Genomic DNA, 22,884 nt, shown 5'->3' on the forward strand with positions numbered 1-22,884 from the left:
AAACCATTATGATATAGCCCCTAAATGCTCTTGTGCTCTGTGGTGAAGAGGTATGAATTCAACCCAGAGCTCTCCTGTGCTCAAAGTTGTTCATGTAGTAAAATAATAAATAACCAAACAAAAACCCAATATTTTTAATGAAATATATGTGGTGGTGGTGGTGGTGGTGGTGGTGGTGGTGTGTGTGTGTGGTGGGGGGGATGTGGGGGGGGGGGGGGTGTTGGGGCTGAGAAATTGCACATAAAAACAGGTCTCTGACCAGGGCATGTCTTTTGTGTGTGAAGAACAAAAGCAGAAGTGTGACTTGTGACACAGTTCAGACTGGGCCTGAAAAGTGTGTGTGGAATACATAATTCGGTGACAGCTCTGCTAACTATAGGGAGAGCTAGTGACAAATCATGACAAACAATCAAACTAACTAACTAATAATTACATTAGGTACAATAATTATTGAATGTATTTTAATAATGCATTAAGCATATTTGAAAATGCATGAATAAGAAAATCCATTAAATGCAAAAGAGCATAACTGTGCTCACCAATCTTCTTAACAGGAAAAGGGTCACATTTAAAGAAGCGTTGTTTGCAAAAGGCACCAGTATTATGTCTTAATTAGAGTGGATTAGGAGCTAGCTTTAAGTGGAGGTCGTTTGCACTGTATATCTATGGTGTGGAATGCAATTATTGCCCATGTGCTTTATCTTGGGCCAAAAAGGGATGACACGGTGCTACAAACTAATGTGATAAAAGCTGCTGGTATCAAGCTGGTGTTCAAGGATTTTAAAGCTAACAGTTTATGACAAGCTAATAACATGGCATGCAAAAGTCAGGGCTGTAAATTGGTTAGTTAGGAGCATGATGGATGAGAAGCACACTAACCGTATTTTCAGTAGTGCCTCTTGATTTCCAGACCTGCGGATAATGAATTTAATTTAATTAGGCTCTTCCTCATCTAATTAAGAAGGTAAAAATCTGACCCTTTTGTAGTACCCCCCACCCCTCCCACAGACACATTGCAAAAAAAAAGGGGTGTGTGTGGGGGATTAAAACATTAAAAACAAACAAACAAACAAACAAACAAACAAATATATATATATATATATATATATATATATATATATATATATATATATATATATATATATACACACATTTTTTTCTGTGCTTGAATAGAACAAAAAAGGTTTGTATACAGGTTTATACATGTTAGATAAAGAACTAAATACCTAATTCCCTTGTTTGATCTATGAAGACATCCATCATCTTCGAACATATGCATCCAGTTGTTCTACTTCAGAAAACAATTCAAGTTCACATCACATCACAAGCCAACCTGTCAGCGCCAGGTATGCTGGCCTTATACTAATTGACCAGCATGCAAGAGGTTGACAAGGGAAAAGGCCCCAAAAAAAACCCCCCATAAACCACAAATGATAGATTTCAACTACTCCAGGAACTGGCCTTTCTAGGTTTGGAGACCCTGTGTTTTTACAAGGCTGTTTTTCTTTTCCTAACATTATTTATCTCCATTCATACTTGATTTGCTTGGGTTCTGTTGAGCTTCTCAAACTTTATGGTGAGATTCCTTTTTTAACCAGCTAGTGTTCTCTCCAAGGGTTTAAAAGCTGAGCACTTAAGGAACCTCTTCTAATGTCACTCAATCACTGATTACCCACTGCTGGAGTCCTGAGAAAACAAACTTTACCCCAATGCTACTTATGTTCAGTAAGTGCAACACTGCAGATCCAATTACCTGGAATACACTCTTTAGTTTATCTCTCTGCTGGTAATTATCTAAATTGCCGACATATCATTAAAGTATCGGGCTGTGTGTATTATTGTGTCAGTGTACGGTGTGTATTTGCTCGACCTCCTAATAGTGCCCAAAGGGAGGGAGCTGTTGGGGTGATTAGCCCTCTGCAGACTATATCAAAATGGCTTTATAACCGTTTTAAAGAATCTAGATGCAGCATTTGAACATATTGCTTATGCAACTCATGCCAAAAAATAAAATGGACTGTCTAGAGACATGGAATGTGTCTACCATTGCATTGCCTTGGATGGGTATTTGTTAGGAGATATCTTGCACCTACATGTACTTATTACATTAAAGAGTAATCTTAAGCAGAACATTTGTACCAGATTCTGCTTAACCTGACTGAACTATATGAACCTTGATTAAAATGTTATTCCTTTTCTATGTCAAAGTGCACCTTTGTGAAAATGTAAACTTGTATAGATATATACATTTCTAGATGTAGTATTCTGTTATTGTAAAGTCATCAGAGACTTGATTAAATAAAAATAAATAAATAAATAAATAAAATATTGTTATATTATATTATATTGTAACACTCATACTCACTGTAGCTGACCACTACTTGGCTCTGTATTTTAAAACTCTGGATATGAACTGGAATTACTGCAGTGCTCAGTGACAGCTAGCCCAAACAGTGCTATATATCATATGGAGATAAAAGCTCTTAAGAATTAAATCACCATGTATTGGCATTGAGCAGCATTCCCACTGTGAGGTTATTTTCTCTTTTTACATTGCAAAAACCCATGCCAATATTCTTCAAGAGGGAAATAGAATTAATAAATCAAACAGGACATCACCATATAAGAAATGTGATAGAAATTTGTCATTAATAAATGTTGAATGTTCTTTGTCATTAGCTTTGTAATTTATTTGGGAAACACAACAAAACAAGCCATCTTTCATCTTCCTTTCTCAGTTCTGTCATAATAATGGTCAGTGCTGAGAAACGGAAGCAATACTAAGATAATTAAGAGGACACATTTTTCAGAAAATGGGGCTCATGTTCACACTGAGGTGCAGGCAATAGTATTATTCTCTTATAGACAGACAGCTAGATTAGAGAGGGAGACAGCCAGACAGACAGAAATCAAGCTGTATTCCCCATGTCCATCATCTGGCTACAAAGCTCTCAGGTCAGTGAGGCTGATTTAATTTCCCCAGATCAAACCTCAAGAAAAGTGACAGAGGAGAGGGAGGGAATGATGGTGGGAGAGGGAGGAAAGGTTGGAGGAGCAGAGTGCTGAAAAGGAGGCACTGAATAATTATGAATCAAAGAAGCTTAAGCTTACAGGGAGTTAATTTGAAGAGCGACATTGATGAGTAGTGTGTGTGTGTGTGTGTGTGGGGGTGTGTGTGTGTGTGTGTGTGTGTGTGTGTGCGTGTGTGTGTGTGTGTGTGTGTGTGTGCATGAGAGAATGCGAGAGACAACTTATTTCCCAGGGGTCTCCCCAAAGCCATTGTGTGAGTATGAAGAGATCAGAGCAATATTCTCTCTGTTAGCAACCATATGACGTACTGACCCTGTCAGCCAGCCCCAGCACCCGCACCTGCCATCATCATTGCTAATTTGTTAAACAAATCAATAGAGCTCTATTGGCTCCCTCCCTTGCTACCACCCTCCTTCTCTTCCTTCCCTTCTCTCTATTCACAGATGTCAATATTGTGTGTCAGGAAGCAAGAGAAAGCAACTGTCTACAACAAACCACAGGCTAACAGTCATCAGAACAAATGAGAAAACATAAGTCATACAGAAGGTGAAACACATCAACATTTGCTGGTACTATGTGTGTGAGTATCACAATGAGAGTATATATTATTATAATAAAAAAATAAATTCTGGTTCCCTAGATGTTTTACACCAAAAAACACAATTCCAAATGTATTTGAGGACTAGGCTAACCTGGCATGGCTTACAGAAATATCATAGCATGCTGCACCCGAGTCAGAAAGTAATAAATCACAGGCTAAATCTTTTCCTTTCTCCACGACAGTTTCCCTCTCGCAAATGTAATCATATTCCTCAGATATAGCAGCGAGATCAAATTAGTGCTAAAAGTAGCTTTTGGGAGAGTGGGTGAGATGGAGAGAAAGGGGTAAACACTGGAATGGTAATGAACATGGATAGAGGCAGAGGGGAAAAGAGAGAACTAGAGAAAATGGACAGAATGCACCAGCATGACAGAATGGAAGAGTCAGACATGGGCAAATGGGAGGTTAAAAAAATCTAAGCAACAGATTCAGGTACAAAATACCAGCTATAATCTGAGAGGTTATAGAATATGAACAGAATACAAGGATCAGACAGAATCAAACATTGCTTGTTTCTCCTAATTCCACAGGCCTCAACTCTGGAACTCCAGAATGGAGCAAGAGAGCTTTTCTAATTTTGCTGGAAACCAAATCTCCCCAGCATGAGTGATTTCCCAGCGTGGTGTGTGTCACTGTGTGGAGATGAAGATGTGGGCATGGCAGTGGGCACCAGAGGCCCTGCTGGGAGACCCTCGAACCCACATCTGTTTCCATTTTGCCACCAGCCAGCAACCAAGAGCCTCTGATTCTCTTTGGTTTGCTTTAATTGTCATCCCTCATTATGCAGTCAAATGTGCTATGTCAGGACAGAAAATATTAAGTAAAATGAAATCTCTTAAGCAAAGGAAGAGACAGTGTATGAGGGAGCATGAAAGGTCAAAATCCAGTAAACATTTCCCTCCTCCCTTCTTACTGGCCTTCTCATTGCAGCTTGAATCCACAGTACTGCAATTAAAAAATGTAGAAATCTTTGCTTGAATATCTACCCAAATCAACACAGAATAAAGGTATAAGAAATAGTAAAAATTCTTCACCTTCAATCATTATTTAAAAAAACCACTCCATCAGTAATTACTATGCTGACACCTATTTATGATGCTTACTATATTTACTGTTTTTAAAAGAGAATGCCTGCTTTCGCCCAATCATAAACACTAATGTGTGAATATATGAATAAATAAATAGAAAAAAAAGACATCAGACTAAGGGTTGTTAATGGCTTTTTATTTTTTAAACACATAATGAGCTATATACAAATTAAAAATGTGTTTTTTAAATTTTATTATTTATATTATTTTAAAGCCACACATTTTAGAAAATAGGTGAAATCTGTATAATTGCCTACTTCACACAAGTGCATAGCAAATTATTTGAACAGGGTTATTTTAATTTTCTCTCAGGTATTCCTATTTTCATAGTCACTATAACATGAAAACTTTTGCACTTTTATTGTATAATCTTATGAAATAATTTACTTTATATATATATATATATATATATATATATATATATATATATATATATATATATATATATATATATATATATTAGGGATGCACCGAATGTTCGGCAACCGAAATCATTCGGCCGAAAATAGCAAAAAAAGCACTTTCGGTGTTCGAAATAAGTGAAAAGGCAGAATAAATTTGACCGAACAATGACGTGTTTGATGACGCGCCAAACAGCCTAGCAACCAGAGTGAGACGCGCGAATTTCACGACCTCCACTTCCGGCAACGCGCTTGGAGCGATGAGCGGGCGCGCGCATGCACGTGCTACGTGCACGAGCTCATGCTCTTCAGATGTTGACAACCGTGACATTGTTTACTGTGGACACATGCACGTTTGTTTTGTTTCTGTTCCGGAGTATTCTGTTACGTCGCGAGACGTAAGGGAGTAGAGTACGAAAGCAGGTAAAGACGTATTTATTTAAGGGAACATAACATTAACAACGTATCTAACTATACTATATCTACTATAATACTCCGCGAGGTGTACAGGGACGCGAGCGGTATATATCCCCAATATAATCAGCCGTATATAACCGAATAGAACCATTTTGCACTCTTGTCAATGCACTTTTTAATGCACTTTTTAGTTGTAGGCTACAGAGTGTTACATTCTCTCAGCAGTCAGTTATAGGCCTAAGAAAGGCTATTCAAGGGGGGCTCAAAGTTGACCACATAAAAATATTTTTATTTTACTCATTTATTTATTTAAATTATATTGTGCCTTGTTGGTAGCCTATGCCTGCTGGAATGAAAAAAAATGTTCAGTGTTAAATAAATATTTTGAAATAGTTTTTGTAATTTTTTTTTTAAAACAAGACAAAATAGTAAAAAGCACATTTTGACTATTTAATTTATGCAATGGTGAAAAAAAATGGCAAAATAAATGGAAAAAAGGCGAAAAAAAAAAAACGTGTTCGGTTTCGGCCTTCAGCTTTCGGCCAAGCTTTTCATTATATTCGGTTTCGGCTTCGGCCAAGAATTTTCATATTGGTGCATCCCTAATATATATATATATATATATATATATATATATATATATATATATATATATATATATATATATATAACAGAAAAGAAAAGAGGCATTGACAGGCAGTAATCCTACCACTATGTGGTGCCTTTGTTGTTTTGGCTGGTGCTATTTTGTGGTTTATTTTCTCTTTTCTTCCCCCTCTCATTATATTACAGTGTAATAAATGGCAGCCTCATGCAGCGGGGCATTGGAAAAGTCTATGAAAAATCCACAGTCATATAACACTTAAATGCAGCGTTCCTAATAAGTCTAAAGGTTGACTTTTACCTCAAGGTGTTAAAATAGCTATCAACAAAGAGGCTTTCAATTACACCTAGTTAATCCTTCAAGCAATGGCAGGTATATATCAGGTGAGAACAGGTTAAGTCACACACACGTCCACACAATGCTGACGGGCAATGACACTGCTGCTCTTTGATGTGTAGCTAACTTAAGAAACACACTTGTACTGCTGTGACGTGCCCGACATATCATCTCACACATGGTATGTGCACCGCCGGCCCCGCGCTGAACTCGAAACACACAGGCACATGCACATGCACAGACACATACACATATACATACACACACACACACACACACGTGCAAACACAGACACACACCAGTAAACCAACTCTTCACCCATTTTTAACAAACTGAGTTAGCTCATTTGGATAATTTCAAACACAGCGGTTAGAAATTTTGTGATGTATTAATAAATGATTAGTCTGAATATCGAACATCTGTAGAGAGCACAGTAAACTGCAGTACTTTTGTATACAAACTCTGTGAGATTTCAGATGAAATCTATATTGTTTTGAAATGGTGTGGAATTTTTCTCTTTCACTATTTCTGTAGATAGGAGCCAACACTTTTCTCTATTGTAGTTAGTTGCAAAGGGCCAACACTCCCCCCCCCCACACCAAATACACCTCCCACCCTCACCCCACCCCCTTTCCCTCCCTCCGTTGTTCAAGCATGCCATCAGATTAGCCTGATCTCTGGTTTCAGCGCTAATTGTGCTCATCCACTCAAGAAGCTGACAGACTCTCAAGTGAGGAAAGGCTCAGGCTTGGGTGGCTTGCCAGTCATCTATCATCAGCTAACAGATCCCTTACAAGAGCCCTGTACATCAGCCATATAAAACTACTACTGAATGAGCCTCTAATGTTAGCACTACTACCTGAGTAGCTACCATCACACAACCTGCATGGTTTAAATCACAATTAGGCTAGTGTCCTCAAACCATGCTTTTTTTTTTTAAAGCCAGTGTCTTCTGTTGCATCATTATTATATTGCACATACTGCTATAATTTTCCCAATTTTCCAGCTAAATTCTACCACCTAACTTAGTTACAAGACAATATCTTAAGTACATGCCAATAGAAGTTTGCATCCCATGAGACCAACCAAAAAAAAGGGAGTTGGTGGATTTTACTTCTATGTGGATTGTTAGATACGAAGCTAGTACAACAAATGCAGGGTATGCTGATTACCAAATGGGTTTATTGCACATGCCGTGGCACTGTAAAATTTATTTACCAAGTTCATTTATTCATCTTCATTAACTGCTTTTTCTTTAAATTATTAGGCTGTTTAACCTAAAAAGTAAAAGTAAAACTAACCAAATTTCTTTAAGAAAATATTGTGGGTGGGTACATACAAAAGTAAGTGCTAGAGCAATCAAGATGGGTCAGAATTCCTTTGGAAGCAGGCAGCAGTGGGAATAAAAAAAATCTTGTGCACATACCTCTTAATTGTGTATAAATTCTATAAAGTACTTCAATTGTCTCAGTCCTGTTAGTTTTGTCTTTACTCACCAAAATATTTGCTAAACATTACCTACATCATATCAGACAGAACACATTTTTATAGTAATGTCATATTTTACGATGACAAAAAACAGTGGTGACAATTTTTAATTAAAATTTGAATGACTGGATTTAAAGTGTGAGGAGAGACAATAAAAGCAGAGATGTGCCCATCCACTGACAGATTCCCATGTTTTTATTTAAGACCTGCTCCAGTGTGCTAACTGCATTAATGATGTTATAAAGAATTATGAGGTGAAATCAAATTTGCCTCGCCACTTGAGCACCACTAAAATGCCAAACAATAAACTACCAGATTGCAAATTAGATCAGTAAAAATATCAAACACATTGCGGTGGTGAAAAGAGGAGGGGGGGTTCCATAATTGCATTTAGTGTCTGGACCCTAGGGAACAGAGACACTAAAGATCATCAGGGCTCAGTGCTTGAACCTGCTATTGACAGTGCACTAAAAATCGACAGGCTAACTAAATAAACACTCCTGGCTCCATTAAATATTCAACAGTTCAGATTTGACTAAACTGTCTATGTTTTGCTTGTTTAGGTCCCCGTGGAGTCGCTACTCTTTCTACTGCACTCCAGGACACTTTCTCTCAACTCCTTCCACCCCTTTTTTGTCTCTCCTTACTGCCACAATACACACCCCCCAACCTCCATCCCCAACACACACATACACACACACATACACACACACACACATACACACACACACACACTCATCAACCCATCTTTTTTTCACCATCCTTGACTTTTGACAGCAATAAATCATGTGGAACCTGAGAGTCTGACTCTAAAGGGAAGGGACAGGGACAGGGCCTGCCGAAGAAAAGCAATACAACAGAGACAGCAAATGACCAATACTCATCACACTGGCACTAAGGCAAAGATCAGTGACATTAAATAAACATCCCCAATACCTTGTGCTGCAAAGATGGAAGATCAGTCACACAAACACACACATCCACACAACCTACCCAGCATGCTAGGTGCCTCGAGGAAACTGGATTGATGTGCGCATTGTAAAGCGCCAAGTCTTAGTTTGATGGATGTTTGTGGTGTTGCATTACCTGCTGATCATAGTGATGCCATAGTGCTTATATTAAATAAGCTATTGGCACCTATGCAGAACCAAGCTCAGTTTCACTAACCAATTTTACAAACAGCATGGCTAAAAACAGATCTAAGAACAGATCCCCCAAATTTGATTTAGACTCCTGAAATGCACCATACACATTAGACAGCCAGTTTAAATACATGGTTACTCCTTTCTGAAGATGGACTAAAAGAGAAAGCAAAAGTCTTGTGGCTCTCAGCTTCTGTGTCTTTGCTCACCTGCTTCCCCGTGAGGGGGTAACAGCCCTTATGCAAATGAGCAGTGACAAGGTTATTGTGGAATGAATATCAATCGAGTAATTACAGCACATGCAGCCCTCCTCTCCCCACCACTCCTGCCTGTCTTCATCTCTCATCCCAGCTGCAGATCTCCCTCGGGGCGAAAAAGATGGCCACCACTCTCTCTGGATCCAAAGCTAATAATGGAGGCTCTGGTGTGGGCACTGAGGGAGGCAGCCTGCGGGTCCAGAGACGCAGACGTGGCTAAACGCATCTAAGTATCCCACCAGAGTATCACAGCACAGGTCAAATGATTAATAAAGAGAGGGAGAGAGAATTTTGTTCTCCGAATTGACAACAAAAGTTGACAAAGCCAAAAGGAACCATAGCTCTTGCATAGGTTCAACTATATACCTCTTATCCGGTGTTAATCAAGGCAGATAATCACAGACCACAGATTAAATATTCATATTTCTATATGATGACCATGTAAAAACAACAGCACTTCATTATGTTTTTTTGGAAGTAATCCTGGTTCACTTTGCTTAAATAATCATATATATATATATATATATATATATATATATATATATATATATGTGTGTGTGTGTGTGTGTGTGTGTGTGTGTGTGTATATAATATATACTGTAGTCCTGCTTGCATAATCCCTCACTGCCCATCAATAAATCAAAATAGCTTTTAAAAATCATGTTCAAAAATTTTCTGGTGGTTGGCCAAATGCTTTTTGGATTGTCAGTGTCATCTAATTTATGCCCCGATTTGTCTGTTTGTGCTAAGAGAAAGCTCTTTTATAGTCATTAATCCTTGCAAAACAAAGCCAGTGAATGTTAAGAGAGGTAATCCGTCATCCTCACCATCTTCTTACAGGTGACAAATAGGTAGGGCAATAAGTTAAAATAAGAGAAGGAAAAAAGGAGAGGGAACACACTTAGCAGAATGTGCAAGAGAGAAAACAGTAGAAGGGGAAATATTTGCAACTTCAAAGCAGTTAGATTCTTCTGTAGCCCCCTTAGGCTGAGAACGGACATAGCTGGGTCTGGAATGTTCTGCCACTACACGGTAATGTGTGCATCATCTGTGTTGGGAGGATCCCACAAACACCTTCTCTGTAAAATGTCAGACTCTCAGATAACTCTAAATTAGTGTTTTGCATGACCTTAAAATCCAAATGATTGAAGTGCACTAATGGCTAAATGTGGTGTGAGGACATTGTGTGTGGAAATATGCAACACTGTATTATGCTATTTCCACACACAAAACTGTATGTGGAAATAAGTCATTGTAAGTTGCCGTTTTCATCAAGGAAGGAAAAATGCTGTAAAAAAATAATATGTGAGAGATAACCTCAGTATGGGATAGCAGGGGAGTGACAGCGGAGTCAATTCTGAATCCCAAACACTCACATAATCACACAACACTAGCAACATCCACACACCCCATAGATCAGTAAGAAAGAGAGCTGGCTTACTTCCCACACTTATCTCACAAGCAATAAATACCAATTAAAACGGAAAGAGTTTAAGTGATGGATTGAAATACAAGGTCAAAGATTTTAAAGGGCTCCTCACCTATCAATCAGCACCAGTCCAGTCCTCACTCACACTCATGCTCCATCTGACAACTGAAAGAAATCCCATTCAATCCTTATTCCAAATAAATTCTCATTATGTGGGCCTGTTGCATTGCTTAGGTTTGTGTGGCCTTAAAGCTCTAATAAATCAACAATAATTTCACATGCTTGTGTGTTATCACAGAAGTAATCATTTATGAATATTTCTATGATGAATCACATAAAATAATGTTTAATCGTGTTGTTTCTACAGAAAACTAGCAAGCAGAATGTACAGGCCTCGAATCTAAGAACTGCAACCCCTACAACACCCAGAATCCTGGTATTTAGACAACATAGCAGTGCAACCTCGGACAGCTCCAGATTTTTAAGCTAGTGCACATGCAGCCAAGGTGGGCCTAAGATCAATGACACAGGGCAGATCATTGCCTTAATCCTGCATGGTTGACAACATGTAGAGATAAAACACTGTTTGCCAAATGAAGTGTTGGAGATGGCATATGAATAGCAAGGCCTACTATTGCATGACTAATACGCAGCCCTCCTTTTGTTCTTTGTAAATTCTCCAGGGCTGGTCTAACAGTAATGCTGGGTCAGATGCTGCACATCTAGCCACCAAGTCCAGGGCCCGACTGGTGCTGCTGGCAGAGGACTATTATATGCATGATCTGCTGCTGCAGGTGCTAAATCCAGGTCAGGACTTTGTTTTTTCTCTAGTACACATAATGCATGTAGCAGATTATTACAAAAAGAATGACAAATAAATAGAGTGCAGTGGCAGAGAAAAGAAAAGAAAAAAACTGTAAAACAAGATCTTTGTCAACTCTTCAGGCCTACGAAGGGACAATATTATGAATTTAGGTAAAGGTACCCTGAAAAAGAATAGACATCGTTGCATTTTTACATTTAAACTATTTTTACAAGTCTCTTATTTTTCTGCATAACAAAAATACTGAATTTTAAAAGGCATGCAGTCCCTGATGAATGACCTGTGGAAGAATGCCAACATGATAAACATCATGAAGTAAAAAATAAATAAATAAATCAAGTGTTTAATTTTACTGTTTCCTTACATATCACTGTTTTAGTGACTCTTTGATCCTGTTGGCATTATTCATCTCCCACATAAATGGTTACTTACGTTTGACACTTTTAGTGCTTCTTGGGTTTCCTGCAAGACATCTGCATGGAAATCACGTATTGAATCACAATCAAATCATGCATTGGATAAATCGGTCAATTAGCTCTCCAGACCAGACTGCTACCAATTTGTTACCTGTTCCTGGAAAGATGATGAACACCTTCAATTTCAACTCACTATATTGGGAAAGTCCTGATTAAATTCTTTCTTCTATTTTCCATGTCTGTGCCATGTTTGATCAATACAACAGTAGTCAAAATGGCACCCCAGCATTCTAAAATGTCATCAGCATGGCAGAATTATCAAGTGCCATTGTGGAGTCAGCCCAACACCTGAATGTGTTTGAGAAACTGTGATTCCACTGGGGCTTTGAAATGTCAGCCGCTTCTGCAATTACTCACCAGCCTCTGGTGGTTTGCCACTGCAGGGCAACTTTCTCTTTGGAGGAAGACAGCTCAGACATGATAAACATGCTGAAGAATGTTTGCTCACTTCAGAGCAAGCTCTCTCTGACCTTCACAAAGTCAGCTCTCCACATGCTACATTATTCAGGTAACAATCATTACTCATTTCATCAGGTATTTACTTTGCAATTGGAAACATTTTGAGAATGCATATAGAATAATGGAAGTACAATAGTAAAGTGGAAGCAAAGTATATTCAACAGGAATGCTGCCCTAATAAGGGACACAAAGACAGAATTGTTTATCATTAAAGTATCCCAGTGAGTAATTCAAAGCAGACCCTGCACCCAAAACTTGTTATAAAAAACCGAAAGGCCTGCAGTGAAAACATATTCTCTCACACACATTTATGCACAGACGTACCCACACCCACCCTTTCTCCATATCATCAAACCACAGCATCCAGTCACGTTCTGCCATGTCCCCTCCATTTTCCCTGCATGCTCCTACATGCAGCATATACAGGGTACTGTGCATTACTTAAGACAAATGTTGTTGTTCCTTCCTGTTTTATTTATCTCATCAATAATCCTGATAAGTTAAAACATTTTTTGCTATCCTGTTTTAGAGCCACATGTTTTTTTGCTTACAAATATCAAAGACAAGGGGGTAAATAATTACTGTAAATAACAAAGGAGCAGAGATGGAAAAAATACAGCAAGAAATGCAACTTGAGACTCAAACGATCATTGATTGCAGGGGCAAAGTAAGAGTTTCCATTTGTGGTTGCCAAGGCACCGTTAAATGTTATGGGCACATCAGGGCCTGCTGGTCACTGCTGAGGGGAGAATGACATATAACAATAAGCAGAACCACTCTTGGACTGCACGGACCCCACGCTTCAAAAGACTTTGGTTCCTGCGCAGAAAAACATCAAACACCACAACATGGCAGAATTGCCGTCAGCATAATATCAGAGTTCTGCCTTTATAGCCAAAGAGAAGAGCTCAGGACCTTCTTCACTCCAAAAGGATGCAGAAACATCAAATAAAAAATTCTGCATATCCTCAAAGTTGTTTAAGGACTTGGAGATTGCCTGTAGCACTAGCACTCGATGGTCAGCTAATGACCATCACTAACAGGAGCTGGAATCTGTGATGTACCATTATATGCAAGTTAGTCTTCGTAGAACTACTAACTCACTTTTATAGCTTCCCTGAAGTATCTGAAAAAGAGGGGATTTTAAGCTAGACAAATCTATGAAAGATGATACGAATGTCATAGGAGCAATGTTCTGCCTACAGAAGCCACTTTCTCATGGCTCCTCATATTTTGGTATTTTTTCTACCATACAAAGTAATAGGAAGGGGAGAAAGTGATCATAGTGGTCAAACAGTAAAACATCAGCTAAACAAATACACAGGAAATGACACAATTATATTGTGCCTCTTTCCAATATATCATGCAAATTAGAATGAAATAAAAATGGAAGCTTTTTATTAAGATTATATACATTGCTAGACTAATATTTTCTTTGCAATGTTGTGGATTCATGATGGCAAACTTTGGACAATGATATTTTTCGTTAGACTTCATCTTACTGGACAACGAAACTTTCATTTTGTATAAAAACCAAAGTTCTCAGGAACAACAGAATACTAAAAAATTATGACATCACTGGCCATGATACAAGAGATACATGAGAGAGAGAGAGAGAGAGAGAGAGAGAGAGAGAGAGAGAGATTTTCAGTCTCACTTTCTCAGAGATGTGGTGAATTTAAAACCTAATGAAATAATGCACAGCAGTGCACGTAGTGAGTCTCTTTTCGAAAAATACATATGGAGAAAAAGAAAAACACATGGTACAAAACCTATATTTCATGCATGACTATGGAGAATGTTAATAAGGATTAGAAACATACTTCAGCTAATGTTCTTTTCCCTTGTGGGGCCAGAACAGATTTTTACTCAGGTTTCTAAAACAAAGACAACATCATAGGCGGAGCCAAATGGGTAGCACAGAGAGGCACCACCCCTCAAAAACTAACTGCTCCCCACCCCAAGTGAACCACCCATTCACATTCAAGCATATTTCTCCCCTTTTTCATGTAACTATTTAACAAGCATTACTATTACAATTTCTTAATTGACCATGCCAACTCATCATTTGTCACTGTGATTAAATGTATATGGCCAGAGTGTATATAGGTTTAGCACTGACCACCAACAGAAGGCAAATATGGTCCATGGTTGACTGACAAGAAGCTGCTTGGAGGTTGGGAAATGGCAACAGGAAAAAGCCATGAAAAGGATCTTGAGAGTGAAAGCACAAACCTCTATCCATGCCTTCATGCTCCATTTGATAGCACAACATTACAGCACTTAACACTATAAAGCGGGTTTATTTCTCCTTTGTTGGACGTGCTGTCATTATGGTGATTATGATATGTTTACCATCATATCTTTGAGGGATATGACTCATTACTGTGCATAGACCAGCTGGGCTTGAAAGCTTGATTGGTAAATGTGTGGAGAGAAGAGAGATAAATATTGTAAATGCTTTTGATGAAAGCCTGGACAATTTTTCACAGAAACTGAGAAAAATAAGATAGGCAGAAAGTGAAAGACATAGACTAACAGAAAAAGACATCCTAAATACATCTTAAATACTGGTTTATAAAACCATTAACAGACCCTACCAGCTGCTTTTTGTCTGCAAAACTTCTATGGCAACTTATTCACACATGGGAATGTTGTTATATATGACAAACAACTGAGTTAAGACTTCTGATGTGTTACTTTTTTGTTATTAAAAAACCAGCCAGGTATATAGAATTTTGGTGTAGGTGAACAAATACAAACTGATATGCAAGGCAGTATATTGTAAACATTCCTAAGAAAAAGCTTGTCAGAAAAAGGAAATAAACAACCAGCCAAATAAACATTTACATTACAACGATGTACTAAAAATGGAAAAGTTTTTCCTTTGCATTTAAAAAAAAAAGGTTCACATACAGACGACAACGTTGGCAAAACAATCCCCGTTCACACGGATTCGCGAAAATGACTAAAAACACTGTATTATGCCTGCCAGGTCAGTAGTTGGCAATGTCACTTTGTAAAGAAACACTACACACCTTCACACATAAGCATTCATGTAAAAGTGTCCACCATATTGATCTGGGCAAGACTGCCCTATAATAGATGTGGGTTAATAATTTGGCGTATATAACAAAAGCGTCTCCGCTGGTTGTAGTAGCGATGATGTAAATCTACACTTTGCTGGAAAAGTGTCAATAAACTCAAAATCTTGAGCATCACAAACACAGTCCTGTAGTCCGCCATTGTAGTTTTGAAAGTCTCACGCATTGTTTTGAAGTTCTCACACGTATGCCTATATACTGAACACGTAATGTGCGTGCACATGACGTCATTGTTTTCACAAATTGTTTTTTTACATTCTTTACGTTAGGTTTTTGTATGTTTACACGGAGACAATAACGGCATAGCTTTCAAAAACTTGCACTCTGAAACCCGTTTTCAAAAGTTTGCATTTTCAGTCCCCAAAATGATGTTGTGTAAACTAACAGCCAAAACGCATAAAAAGTTTTCCATTTTTAGTTGAAAACATTGTCATGTAAATGGCCCCAAGCAAAAAAGTAAGAGAACTTTCACACTAAGCACACTCACAAACTATGTGTAGAGTGAGAAAAACATGGTGCTAAGCAACGTTGTCAGCACGCTGCTTAGTGTGCAGATGGAGGTGTTTTTGAGACATGCGTGTAGCCGCAGGTGGCTTGGCATGGTGGCCTTTCCTCCACTGTGCACAGACAGAGAGACCAGAAAGGCGGACTGAGAGGAGCCTGCCACATGCTGTACTGTGCAGCCTGGGTCATGGCACCACCGCCATTCCAGCTGAGATCCGAGTGACACACACCATCTCTAGTTTCATGTTCAGGGTCTATGGGGGTCAAGATAGCTTTCCCCTGCTAACAGAACACTCCTCACGGCTGAAAACACACAGAGGCCCACCTCAGGAGAACGGGATGCTCACACACCCGACAGAAACAGCAGGACTGGACAGCCACTCTGTGGGGAGATGAATTGGTGTCTGCATATAGCACTCATTTAAATGTAAGGACTGCTTTATGCCTTTTTTGGTTATTTATATGCTAAGAAAGGTGAGGAATGATTATTAGGCTCTGATCATACAAAAGTGCAAAATCAAAAGCTGGAAGAACGCAACAAATTTATCAATGTAATCATCTGTTTTTTTGTTAGAATGCCAGTACTGCTTTTCACAATATTGCTATGAAATGGCAAACAACTCTACAAATAATACTCAGTTTTCCCTAGTGCTAGCATTTCTGATCCATCTGGCCAGCTAATGGTTAAGCTTATCAAAATTGGATCAGTTTGGGTCAATATATATATGGTATATCTAAAGCCAAAACAAAAAAGCGATATACATTTATAAATATATTTATATATTTATATCTATATATGTAATAAATATATTTATATAAAAACAAACTTGTGATGGTGGTCCTCTTTCTATTTGTAAAATATTCCACACTTCAGTGTTCATTATGTGTCATTTGTTTTGCAGCTGACTGAAAAAAAGTAGCACAAATGAATGAATGAATGAATGAATGAATGAATTAGCCTCACTGTCATTGATGCCCAAGTCTGTCAATATGGCATTCTAGAATTAATGAAGATCATTTTAAATTTATATTATCGATTTATTCAGATTTTGCTAAAGAAAAGAAGATAACTTTGCATTGCTTGCTAGGTGGAGGAATTTCCTCCAGCAAGCAGCTAGGAGGGATGAGGGAGTTTAGGGGAGAGGAGCAGAGAGGGAGAATGAGTGGGGGAAAAGGCCAATACTGATTGGTATCATCCTTTCAGGACTAGGATGTATCTCTTTCTTACTTTTCTTACTATCTTTCCTTATTTCTTTTCTTCTTTTTTGATTGTCCATATTTCTGGCATGAAAAAGATGGCGACTCTTTTTCGACTGGTAAAACAAGGATCTGAACTAAGGCTGACATCACACAGAACATAGCCAAAACAACCATCACTACAAAAACAAAATCCTTTAACTTGAGGAATTATTCCATTTACTTGGGAAATGAAAAATTCTATGCTCCTATCAGTCCTATGATCTCATTCTTGTATCAAATGATCTTTGACTGGCCTGTGTGTTTCATTCTTCCAAATTTCCAGCCAAGCACTTTTGTAAATCAAACATCTGTATAGTTGTAAAATTGCTTATCACTGGCATAAGGCCTCCTCTCTCCTCCCTCTGCAACTCATCCTCCTCTCATCTTCCCATCACTCTGCCTCCTGTTGACTCCTCCACTCCTCCTAACCACTCTATCTTCCAAATATTTCCCCTTCCTGCTTTTTGAAGCTGCCATGGGTCAGTCGATCCACAGTACAAATCATTTTAGTCACTCACAGGGGGGCACCCTGCCCTGCTGAGACTGGGAGACATTGAAACACAATACACTCCAGTTTTGCACTTGCATTTGTTTTTCCTAGTCCACTTTCAGATGGGCTGATCGGCAGCACATTCCCAAACCCCACAAAGAAATGAACCAGAGGGTTGGGGCTAGAAAATGTTGGAGGTTCTGGGGTTCTCACTGATCTAAATGTTGTTCTTTCAGTTTATTTAAACATCCCACCACCTCTATTACCACAGGCCATGGTAGAGGCATAGTTAGAGTTCTTGATGGCCTGCTGAGGTTGGGGCTTAGGATTTGCCCCCGGACGCACACACTCAGCATTCTTCTTTGGCTGGACAGAACATTTCCTGTTCTTGAGCCTTCCAGTCTCTTTCAGACATGAGTGATTCTATTAATAGGAAGTAGTACGTATTATTACATAAGTAGTATGTATCATAAGAGACCTTAGAAAATGAAACAAGGTGGGGACATCTGCTATATGCATGATTGTGAACCTTCAGAGCACCTACAAGATGTTAATCTCTGTCAAAAATACTTTCTTAACTTAAACTTTTTTTTTTATAGTACCTCTAGGAATTCAATGTCTACATTGATATTTGAAAATAAGCTTTGGCCAGATGAATTCAGGTCACTAGGCTCTTTCTGTGTTTCTTGCTTTAGGATGTACTCCAGTCTGCTGAAGAGAGGAGCTAAAACTGTCCAGCTGCTGTAATCTCATTGGTTTCAGTGCATCTGGTCCTCAGTATAACAGACTTCCAACCAGTTGAATGAGTAAATAAAGAGCTGTTGGGTGCTCCAGCTGGAGAAAGATTACTTCTAGCATAGAGAAAGTGTGCAGCATGGAAGACACTAAGCCCAAGATGAAAAGGGCTGCGTGTACACAGAAATGGGAAAAGAGGGGCATATTTATTCCAGTCTGGGCCACTGTTCTTCCCAGACCATTTAGATGTGGACAAACAAAAATACACACACATGCTGACACAGAGATAAAGACTCTCACTGTCTGAAAGAGATTCAAAATACAGACACTAAATATATGAATAATAATTTATGCTATTGTGTAGAACCCTTTCGAACACCACATGTTCTTTAAGTTCCTTATGTTCCGTAAGATCTTTAAATTACTCTCTACACACGAATAGACATTTGTGTGTGTGTGTGTGTGTGTGTGTGGGTGGGTGGGTGTATTTGTGTGTGGGAGTGTGGGTGTAGGTGTAGGTGTGTATGTCTAATAAGATCTCTCTCATGCTCACTTGGCTATGAGAGAGGGCTTAGAAGGCACAGCCATTGCAATGCTATTCCAGATCACTTTCCCGTTCCACCCTCTTCTTGCCTCTTTTCTCCCCTGACACGAATAAAGGGATTAGAGCAAACAGCTTCCGCCAGACCCTCCATTCAGGACAAAGCAAACGAGGGCTTAGTCAGTCAGCCTAGGATACACAAGCAGGTCTCTGCCACTCAGACCAGTCACTACTGCTGCAGAGAGTCTAATCTCATTATGATATGGAAAGGATAGAGAGAGAGAGAGAGAGAGAGAGAGAGAGAGAGAGAATAAAAAATGGGAAATCAGCCTTCGTCACCAAATTCATATCAACACCCCAGACATGCTCCAGACTGATGCTCTGTGTGTGTGTGTGTGTGTGTGTGTGTGTGTGTGTGTGTGTGTGTGAGTGTGTGTTTTGGCTCTTTTAACATGTGCCTCTGAGCAAGTGTGTGTGTTGGAGCTGTTATGTACTTTGTGAGGACGTGACAAGACAGTGTCAAAGTGAGCCCCGTGCTTGGAGCTACACCCAAACCCTGTGAGCAGCCATTGCATGTTCTGTTAGAATGTGTGAGTAGGGTGCTAAAGCAAGACCTGGCCAGGCCATGTGGCCTGGTGCAACTTGGTACCCATATGCAAGGTTTTTCTAGCATCCCTGTGAAAAATCAGAGTGCACAAGCAATGTACTGGAAGCCTGGGCATTAGTACTGCATCAGCCTGAACCACAGCAAGAGATGGAATGCTGGGTCTCACTTGTCAGACACCCTGTACATTCTACAGTACCATCTGAGAAAAACTTCTGGAAGGTAATCATGCCCATGATCATATGAGGGCAAGAACACAAGAATGCAAAAAAACTTTATCTATTAAGACTAGGCACATAAAACCTGCAATTAAACATTGCTCACCCTTCTACTGTTAACTGAGCAATAATCCATTTATCCATTCATGTATATAAACAAGGTGTTACTCATCTGTATATATTCAAATTTGTATTCATCTGTGCATACATTGAGGTGTCCATAGTGTACATATTACCATTATTATAATTATTATTTTACTACTTTAATTCTTATTTTTCTATTCTTATTGTATATATTTTTTAGATACTTTATTTCAATTCTATTCCTATTTAATGTGTATTCTTTCCTATCTGTTTTTTTGTGTAATTGAGCTGCTGTAACGAGGGAATTTCCCCAGTATGGGATCAATAAAGGTTATCTTATCTTATCTTATCTTATCTTCAACAATTTGTTTAGCATAACAACCATAGCAAAACACTGGAAATTGAAAAGCATTAGCATCAGGGACACACTCGCCTACAGTACATTTTCTACAATCTTACTTCTCAGTTGACCAATCAGTGGACTGCTTATGAAAAAAAAACTACTATACGATCCTACCATATGATATACCACAGAATAATAGTAAACCGGTGAAAAGTGGAAGTAGAGGATTTCCGTGCACCATTTCTCAGAGATTATGTCAATGGATATGAGACCATGTTTTAGGTGTACCACTAATTATTGTACAGATGTCCCAAGACATATTCAAGGATTTGCATTATAACAATGGTGTATCGGTCAATCAGTCAGTCAGTAAAAATAATGCTTTTTCTATGCTGCTAAGCTGTCCAGCAAAAGACTTTCAAAGCAATAATTATTCAATTTGTCAATTTCACGTCTTTTAAATCTTGAGGACAATTTGAAGTCAGCTATCCAAAATGGTATACTACGAGTAGTTTTATCAATATAATACAGATGAATGTGGATATGATTTATTGTAAAAACAAGTAGTGCTGAAAATTGTGAATGTACCAATCCTGCTGTTTAATGTGTTAACAGAATTGATTGACAAAATTAATGCAAACAGTGCACAAATTTAAATGTAAAACTATTCAATCAAAGAAGCCCAAGTGAAAAGTCTGTGACCAAGCCAAAAGATATAATCAAAATGGTATGCAAAATGCTAATACAAAAAAATACATTTTTACATATATTAAATGCTCTGTGGAGCAACCATAGTAATTTTTAGCACAATCTGTAAGGTATTTAGTAATAAAAGAGCTCTCATTTTTAAAAAGCTCTTCACTGCTTTAGACTACTACCATTAACCTTTCCCTCTCTTCTTTCTAGAAATGCCTCTCAGTATCAAATGCAAAAAAAAAAAACTATCACAACACAGTAACATAAACAGGTTTAAAAGCCATATAGGTGAAGATTTACAAGAAGACTCGTCAAGAGATGATTGCATTATTTTAATGCTGCTGAGAGAGACTGGACCGATGTTGACACAGAACAGTCAAGCTGAGCCTCAACCTGCAGCCCAGAGTAGAGCACTGAGCTGAGGCAAACTGCAGCAACATCAACATACTCATATCGCTTACATTATCTCTTTATTACTGATGTTTTGCTGTAAAAACTTAAAAGCAGTGTCCTTTCTTTGTCTTCCTTGCTGCTGTTCATGCATGTATAACTTTCCTGGCAGTTACTGGTTTTACTATAAACAGATCTGCTCCATTCACTAACTAATTCAGTAACAGCTTGTATTGGAAAATGCTCAAAAGTGCATAAAGGAATGACATATTATTAGACAGTAAGGGCATTGTGGGTAAAAGGCTAGTGTGTGTGTAGTTGGTTGTGTCCTGTTGGGAGGATCCAAGGATCCACAGCTCTGGTAATCCAACAAACACACAGCCAGCACCTAAATCCATCCTCGTCAGCGCTAACACTGTGTCCCATGCACCAACAGGGCTAATTAAAAACAACACATGGCAGGAGGACACCCCCTCAGCATTAAAATAAACCCATCAGCACACCAGGGAACAGCATTCACAGCTTCACCCTCTTAGAAAAAATGCTTGTGGACCTAACAAGTCCAGCCCAACCAATAGCAATAACAGTATCAGATAATACCATACTAAATATCAGTTTTATACATGTCTACAAATGAAAAATGAAATTATCATTGATGGAAGAAAGAGTCACAACTGTGTGTAAACTCAGTGTTGCTCCCTTTGCATATAATTTATGCAAACAGATATAAACCAACCATTTTTGCAGCACTGTGGTACAGGGAAAACCTGAATCACATAATACTGTATTAGTATTACTAGTAGTAGTAGTAGTAGTAGGCCTAGTAGTAGTAGTATTTTATTTATTTATTTATTTATTGTTGTTATGTTGTTTTATAAGGTGACTTGATATAAAAATTTATGTGTAGGAAAATAAACCACCCATGAAAAGTTTAATTCGAAATAATTAACAATTAATCCAATTAAGACATCGAATGGGGGAGGGTAGTCGCTGTCATTTTTGAGAATATATGCCGCTTTAACCGATCAGAGAAACACCTTTTATTTATAGGCTATTTAGACTGACATTCATGACTCATTGAGTTTTTCCCTTGCCCCTGGCTTACTCATTAGGGATAAATTCATACACGTAAAATCTCCATCCTGGATTTATATATTTCTTTAAAGCTGCTTTAGGACAATGCCCATTGTTAAAAGCGTTATACAAAAACTTGATTGAATTTAACATGTTTTGCTGTCGATGATATTAACTAAATAGTCCTAGGTCTATAGCCTACATTAACTTTAAATCGTCTGCACTTAACTTTAACAATGCGTTTGGACTTTATAGAAATAAGGATAATAATTGCCTTGTTCCTATTAGCGCGCGCTCATGGCGCAGGGGAG

General features: G+C 38.4%; 1 protein-coding gene and 1 long non-coding RNA gene across 8 annotated transcripts in view; one reads left to right on the top strand and one right to left on the bottom strand.

Annotated features, from left to right (window-relative positions):
- lmx1bb (LIM homeobox transcription factor 1, beta b) overlaps positions 1-22,884 on the bottom strand; it is a 54,164-nt gene that overhangs the window by 25,791 nt on the left and 5,489 nt on the right. The window lies entirely within an intron of this gene.
- Positions 5,278-19,127, top strand: LOC128607688 (uncharacterized). 7 transcript variants are annotated; one of them, XR_008385936.1, is made up of 6 exons: positions 5,278-5,543; positions 6,330-6,524; positions 8,529-9,621; positions 11,161-11,299; positions 11,477-11,600; positions 12,299-13,524. It is a non-coding gene; the product is annotated as an uncharacterized LOC128607688 (long non-coding RNA). The 7 variants fall into 7 exon arrangements; XR_008385941.1 differs by lacking the exons at positions 6,330-6,524; positions 8,529-9,621 and adding an exon at positions 18,584-19,127 and having other exon boundaries at positions 12,299-12,600; XR_008385939.1 differs by lacking the exon at positions 8,529-9,621.

The sequence above is a fragment of the Ictalurus furcatus genome, chromosome 5, assembly GCF_023375685.1.
Source record: "Ictalurus furcatus strain D&B chromosome 5, Billie_1.0, whole genome shotgun sequence".
NCBI lineage: Eukaryota > Metazoa > Chordata > Actinopteri > Siluriformes > Ictaluridae > Ictalurus > Ictalurus furcatus.